Here is a 6,747-nt window from a genome sequence, read left to right as displayed (position 1 = left end):
GTACAGTAAACGTCTTGTATGCAAAGTATATTTAATTATTAAGTTTCCCACACAGTTGGCAATTCCAAAAAGTAAAAGCGAAGTTTGATCAGATTTAAAAAGAACTGAACAGGATGTATCATCATTGATCTCATTGAGATAGGTTAAGAATGAACTTTTATATCCATCAGATTTATGCGGGTACCTTTCACGGTAGAAATGAGAAATTAAACAAAAACAAAACCTTGTGTCTGTATCATATTTTCAGATTAGATCATGGAAACGTGTAGATATACGGAGCAAAGAATATACATTTAAAAAATAATGATCCCGATTTGATCGGTTACAATAAATTTGTTTGATTGATTTGGTTTTCAACAATCTTTATTGTATTAAATTAAAGAGTTGTTGACGAATTAAGAAGACCATCCTTTATATCATTTAGTTTTATCAAAACATCTTTCATACTGGGACGCTGTAGGGGAGAAATATTTGTACAAACCAACCCTACCTGTAAAATTTGAATAAGACATTCCGACACCATTGGTGTGTGCAATTCATCCACAGTTCTGAGTAGGGAGTAGTCCGCCACTTCTTCTATGTCATCTGGAAAGTTCATGCTTACCCATTTTGTAAGTGTCAATCCTTCTATAAACATGATATCAGTTGGATTCCTCCTCGTAAAAAGCTCCAGCAACAAAATACCATAACTATATATATCTCCTTTAGTCCCAACCTTTCCACCCATTGCATACTCTGCAATATACTACATTCATTAATAGTTTATGTAATGATTCAATATATAAAACAAATTCAATCCAATACAGAGATTAGAATATGACTCAAACAAGGACCTGGTGCCATGTACCCAAATGATCCCTGTAGTCCATTTGAGGAAGCCAATGAATCGAGGGAGTTACCAAGAACAACTTTTGCAATGCCAAAGTCTGATATATATGGAGTTTTATCATCCCCCATTAACACATTACTTGGTTTCAAGTCACACTGTATCACTTGCACAAAACAATAATGATGTAGATACTCCATCCCCTGAGCTATCCCTAGTGCTATTTTCAATCTATCATTTAGATTTAGTTTACATTCATCTCCTCCTTCAGGGTACAGCCACGTATCTAGACTTCCATCTGGCATGAATGGAAGAACCAAAGCTTTAAGAAGAGGGTTTGAACAGACTGTTATGATTTTAATCACATTCCTATGTCGAACCCTTTTCAGTGCATTGCATTCTGTGATAAAACTCTTTTGGGCATTTTGATCTTGGAAATTAAGGACTTTGACAGCAATATGTTTCCCATTACTCAGAATTCCTTCATAAACTGATCCAAATCCACCCCTCCCTAGCAGATTTGCCTCATTAAAGCCATTTGTGGAACTCACAAGTTCTTCATATGAAATCCTGATGGGTTGTAAATGGAGATCATGGGTACTTTGATCTACACTATCTGTTTCACTAGTGGCGCTCTGTTCTTCATTGTCAGTAGAGATGCTCTGCCTCTTAGGTCTCCCTTTATAGGAAAATGCAAGCAATAGAAAGCAGAAGGCCAATATTATAATGCTGATCAGAACACCAATTATTACGTTATGAGAGACTGACAGCCCTTTGTGCTTGGATATGAAATTACGACACGGTGGTGAATTAATCCATGCACCACACAGACCAAGATTTCCTGCAACTGCCGAGGAGTCGAGATTTGAGAAAACCCCTCCCTTTGGAACCTCTCCGGTTAACCTATTTGAAGATAGGTTTAGATGGTGAAGCATTTTCATGTCTTGCAAGGCCACTGGTATGGTACCTGACAAATTGTTGCAGGAAAAGTCCATGTTTTGAAGATATTTTAGTGTTGCCAGAGATGCTGGAATTGGACCTTCAAATGCATTCCAAGAAAGATTTAGGTATTCTAAAGCCGTGCAGCTTGCCAGAGCACTTGGAATGCCAGTAGAGAAACGGTTGTGAGATAAATCTATAGCTAAAACCATAACCATTTTGCTCACATCCAAAATTGAACCCTCCAATAAGTTGTTAGAAAGGTTGAAGTAAAAATGGAGATTTTGCAGACCTGCAACTTCAGGAGGTATATTTCCTGTAAGTTGGTTGTAAGACAAGTCCAGCTTGGCCAAATTTTGGCATCTCCCTAAACTAGCAGGTATTTTCCCTGACAGTTGATTGTGATGAAGAGTAAGCTCTCGTAGTTGTGGGAGATTGCCAAGACTCTCTGGAATTGTCCTTGAAAGCATGTTTTCACTTGTTGACAACAACCCAAGCCTTTTTGCTCGCCCAAAACTTTTTGGAATTCTTCCTTCTAAACTGTTAATGTCAAGAAATATCCTCTCCAGATTTGACAGTTTACCCAGCGTGGATGGAATGGACCCATTGAAGTGGTTTGCTTCTAGGGTTAATGTTTCCCTCAACTGAATTTGAATTCAATGGAAGAAAGGAGAGTGAATTGGAAAGGCGGCCAACTGAATTGGGCAAGATGCCAGTAAGATAATTTAAGCCCAAATCAAGATTTGTCAAGCTGAAGCAATTCGTCAAGGCAGTCAAAATAGGCAAACCGCTACCTCCACTCACAAATTGGTTCTGCCACAAAATAAAGCGTTGCAGCCTCTTCATTTTCCCAAATACCAGGGGCACTGCGCCGCTCAGTTTGTTGCGCTCCAGATAAAGCACTTGCAGCCGAGTCCAATTACCCAGTGAAGTGGGTATTTTGCCAGTGAGTTGATTTCCCCATAAATAAACTTCTTCGAGTTCTGATAGCCTGCCAAGCTCCCAGGGAATAGGGCCAATCAAGTTGTTCTGATGTAATTGAAGCATATATAGCTGAGTGCAATTGGAAAGGGCAACAGGAATCGACCCTGTTAAGCTATTGGTGCGAAGATTAAGCCAGTTGAGATGACTCAGCATACCCAATTCAACAGGAATGCTACCTTCCAACCTATTTTCAGCCAATTCTATCACAGTTCAGGAAGACATGTTGCCTATGAATGGTGGGACACTGCCTGTTAAATGGTTTACTGCTATTGACAGGGTTTCTAATTTTGAAAGAAGACTAAATCCAGATGGAATGGTCCCAGTTAAATTATTAAAAGACAGTCTGAGAGATTGTAAAGAACGACAGCCTCCTAGAGAAGATGGAATGTGACCTTCCAAATCGTTATAGGCCAACCCAAGCCTTCTCAAGCGAAATAGGTTCCCAACTTGAAATGGAATAGGGCCGTGCAAGCTGTTATTAGAGAGAACAAGTAATCTAAGTAAGGAGAGATTTCCCAGTAAGGGAGAGATGGTGCCAACTAACTCCATACCACACGCTGTCGGCGAGAAGAGCAACACCGGTCCAGTTGCAGAAGGGGTGAGTGGGAGACCAATCAGACCAGGAATTATATGGATCGACAGAGAGAGCGGCCTTGAAACCAAGCAGAGAATGTTGATCAGAGTAATTGGAAGACTATGCTACAAGAGCAGGCATGGCAGAGAAAAAGAGTAAGAGAGATAGCATCATGGCGCCGTCTGCGGTGCCACCAGAAGGCAACGGCTAAAGGGTAAACTATTTTGTTTACCCCTGCCGCTATGCCTAGCCCTGTACCAGTCTTCATCACCCCATGCTTATCCAGTCTTGAAGGAAAATCTGTGCGAAAACACCATAAATTATGCCCTAACAACACTATTACCATTCTTCCATTTGAGCAGCACAATTTGTGACACCAAATGAATTTTTTTAACATGTCCAATCTGCTCAATTGGAAGCAGTTTCTCTTTTGAAACAGGGTCAAATCACGATTTGCTTCTTCAGATTTTGACTTGACCGCCCCAAACAGCAGCCAGTCTGCTCCTTCAGAGTTTCCTCGGCCTTTGTTCGCATAGCGGTCTAGGCGGAATCACTTGACATAATACTGAACTAGGATCACATAACTATGCAGGCTACCACAACTACCCATCTAAGCCCTGAGGTCAGAAATAGTTCTATGGAAAATTTGTAGAATTCTACTTCATTCTACCATCTAAGTACAATCTAAGGGTTGCAACCTTAATGTCAAGTACTATTCCCCTGTCATATTCATTGCCAACGAATAAATCATTTCATCTTTTTCTTTACTAATATCACTAATATTAAAAATCTTTGTGCTTCATTCTAGCAAAGTCTTCCGAGACACACGATAGGGGAGAGGACCCAATAGTTGAGCGGGGTCCAATAGTCGATCACCCTATTGTGAACATAGAGTCCAATCTTCCAACATATTTTTACTATATATTGTAATTAATTGATCTATTTGTAAATATAAAAAATTTTAAATGTTGATATAAAATATACCAATATTTGAACACATGAAAACTTATAAATGTTATAGAAAAAATAAATAAATGAATTCATTAATGAGTGAAATAAATAGCTTTTTGTTTCAAACAAAATATCATAGCTATCTAATATGTGTGTGTCACTTAAAACATAATATGCTCACTTAAATAAACATTGATATCTTAGTGTAGACATACTATTCTTATGTGTACAACTATTGGGGAAGCAATGTATATGCATAAAGTAAACCATATCAATAATATGTATCATCACAAATATAAAAGGTGAATACCAATAAATGTCTTGTATTTTCTTATGAAATGTGTGTGATTGCGAGAAAAAAATTAGTGTTCAACTAATGGTCCCTTTGTGTTGGATATATGTTGTATTTTATATAATAATGTGTTATTTTTATAACAACAAATAATTTTTTTTGTGTTAAAGTATGTGTCTTTTTGTGTTATTTATAAAAGTTATATATAACAAATATTTATGATTAATAATAACTATTTGGTCCATTTAAGTTGCATATATGTTACATTTCATATAGTTATACAATATTCTATTAACGACAAGTGATAATTTTAAATTCAATTAGTAGAGATTTTTAGATTAAGCTTTGGTCGAATGTTCAAAAAGTCATTTTTTAGACACATTTCATTAGGTGCACTGTTTTAACGAGTTGCGTGATGAGTCACACCTTCAAACCTTAGTTATAGGTAGTTCAATGTCCATTTTACATTTCAAAAAAAAAACGAAGGTCTTATGACATCCCATGTAGCGGCTACATGTTGACGAATTTAGCTATCACGACTACTGGTTCCTCTCCCCTAAGCAACTGTTTCAATTTTCCTAACAGCTTCCACAAGATACCTTCTCGAGCTCCCAATATCTACACTATATTTTTTTTAAGGCAAAGATAACTTAGAATGTCCCCACACAGGAAACTCAAGAGAGGATTAGTCTATCAACGTAAAAGCTCTTGCTATAGAGAAGGCGATAGTAAAATCAACTAGTTCCGCAAGTAAAAAACTAATTCATTATTATGAATATATTTTAATTAAATATTAATTCTATTGTATTATTGATGTTTTAATATGATGTATGTTGTTTTAATACATAAATATTACGTTTTGATATAGAGTGGTTTTTTTCAAGCATGAATTAATTATTAATTCAGAAAGTATTATTTATTTGTTAGAAACATGAATTTTTAAAATATGATAATTGTTCCTTTTTATTGTAAATAGATTTCATAAATTACAAGGTTAATAGTTTAAAATTAATTTTATTTGATTAATTAAATTATGCATTGTAAATTGATTTGATAAATTACAATAGTGTATTCCCCTTTTCTCAATGATTTTGTTTCCAACATGTAAAGATCTCTACCATGATAAGTAAATAGGATAAGTTTCCATGACTGTATGAATGCTTAATCGTATTATTTGTGTTTTCACTTATCTTTGAATAAATTGTTTGTGTTGTCTTTAATTGTATCTAGTAATTGCATCTTAAGATGCAATGGGGACGTCAAGACGTAGAAGAGTTCAATTAAAAAGCACTTATGTCTCATCCCTAAAATATAATAACACTTCACACCCAAAAATTCATGCTTTCAATCAGTATATATGCAAAATTGTACACCTCAAATCTCGACTTAGGCTTAAATAAGCCACTAGAATAAACGAGAAAATGGAAAGTCATTGGACTTAGCATGCTTAACCCTTGGATATTTCAGCATTGTTGACATATTATCAACGCATTGAAAAGACTTCCATGTATTGAAAATGCTAAAAGCAATGGACACTCACACATGGCCATATTTTATATAATTAATAAGTTATCTTCTATTCACAAAGTTTTATTAGTTCCTTTTTATCTATACACAGGGAACTAATGTTCTCAGTCATCTCTCTCAATTAACTTGTAGATCAAACATTATTGAACTTGTAAAGTTAAAGAAAAATATTTAGTTAAAAATAATTTTTAACTAATAATTCTTGTCTTTTTTATTGGATGGTCTTATTTTTCTTAAGGATATTATTGTTTTTCTAATTCAAAAATATCAAAAAAAAAAAAAAAATCTATAATTTCTAAAAAAGTTCTAGAAAACTCCAAAACTAGCCTCTCTTACATCTTTTTCAGTAACAAAGTGAGCATAGTAAACCAAGATTACAATGGCATATTAGGCTTGAACCTTCAAACCCTTAAACAAATTTTATGACACTATACTTACGGGAAGAAGATCATCATCTGATCTTCTAGTCAATATATGGGGTCTGTTAGTGAAAAATATTGGTGAGCTTCTCCCCCTAAATGCCATGCTCTTTCAAAAGATGAATCTTAGGTTCCACTATTCTCCCACATTGTGATCTTCTCTTCCCTGATACCATTTATGCTCAACACCTTAAAGAATTGCTCAAACTGGTCAAGGGTTTGAAGCCTCTGCAAC

At 35.5% G+C, this 6,747-nt stretch overlaps 1 pseudogene across 1 annotated transcript; it reads right to left on the bottom strand.

The window, feature by feature from the left end:
• Positions 1-270: 270 nt before the first annotated feature.
• Positions 271-3,834, bottom strand: LOC149561255 (uncharacterized; annotated as a pseudogene). Its single transcript, XR_016363416.1, has 2 exons — positions 834-3,834; positions 271-735 (listed from the first exon to the last, which is right to left on the bottom strand). The product of XR_016363416.1 is annotated as an uncharacterized LOC149561255 (transcript).
• Between the last annotated feature and the right edge of the window lie 2,913 nt (positions 3,835-6,747).

This window comes from Cupressus sempervirens, chromosome 4, assembly GCF_028749045.1.
Source record: "Cupressus sempervirens isolate cs-2001-9-10 chromosome 4, ASM2874904v1, whole genome shotgun sequence".
NCBI lineage: Eukaryota > Viridiplantae > Streptophyta > Pinopsida > Cupressales > Cupressaceae > Cupressus > Cupressus sempervirens.
The sequence above is the reverse complement of the archived record's forward strand: the minus strand, read 5'-3'. Positions and strand labels throughout refer to the sequence as shown.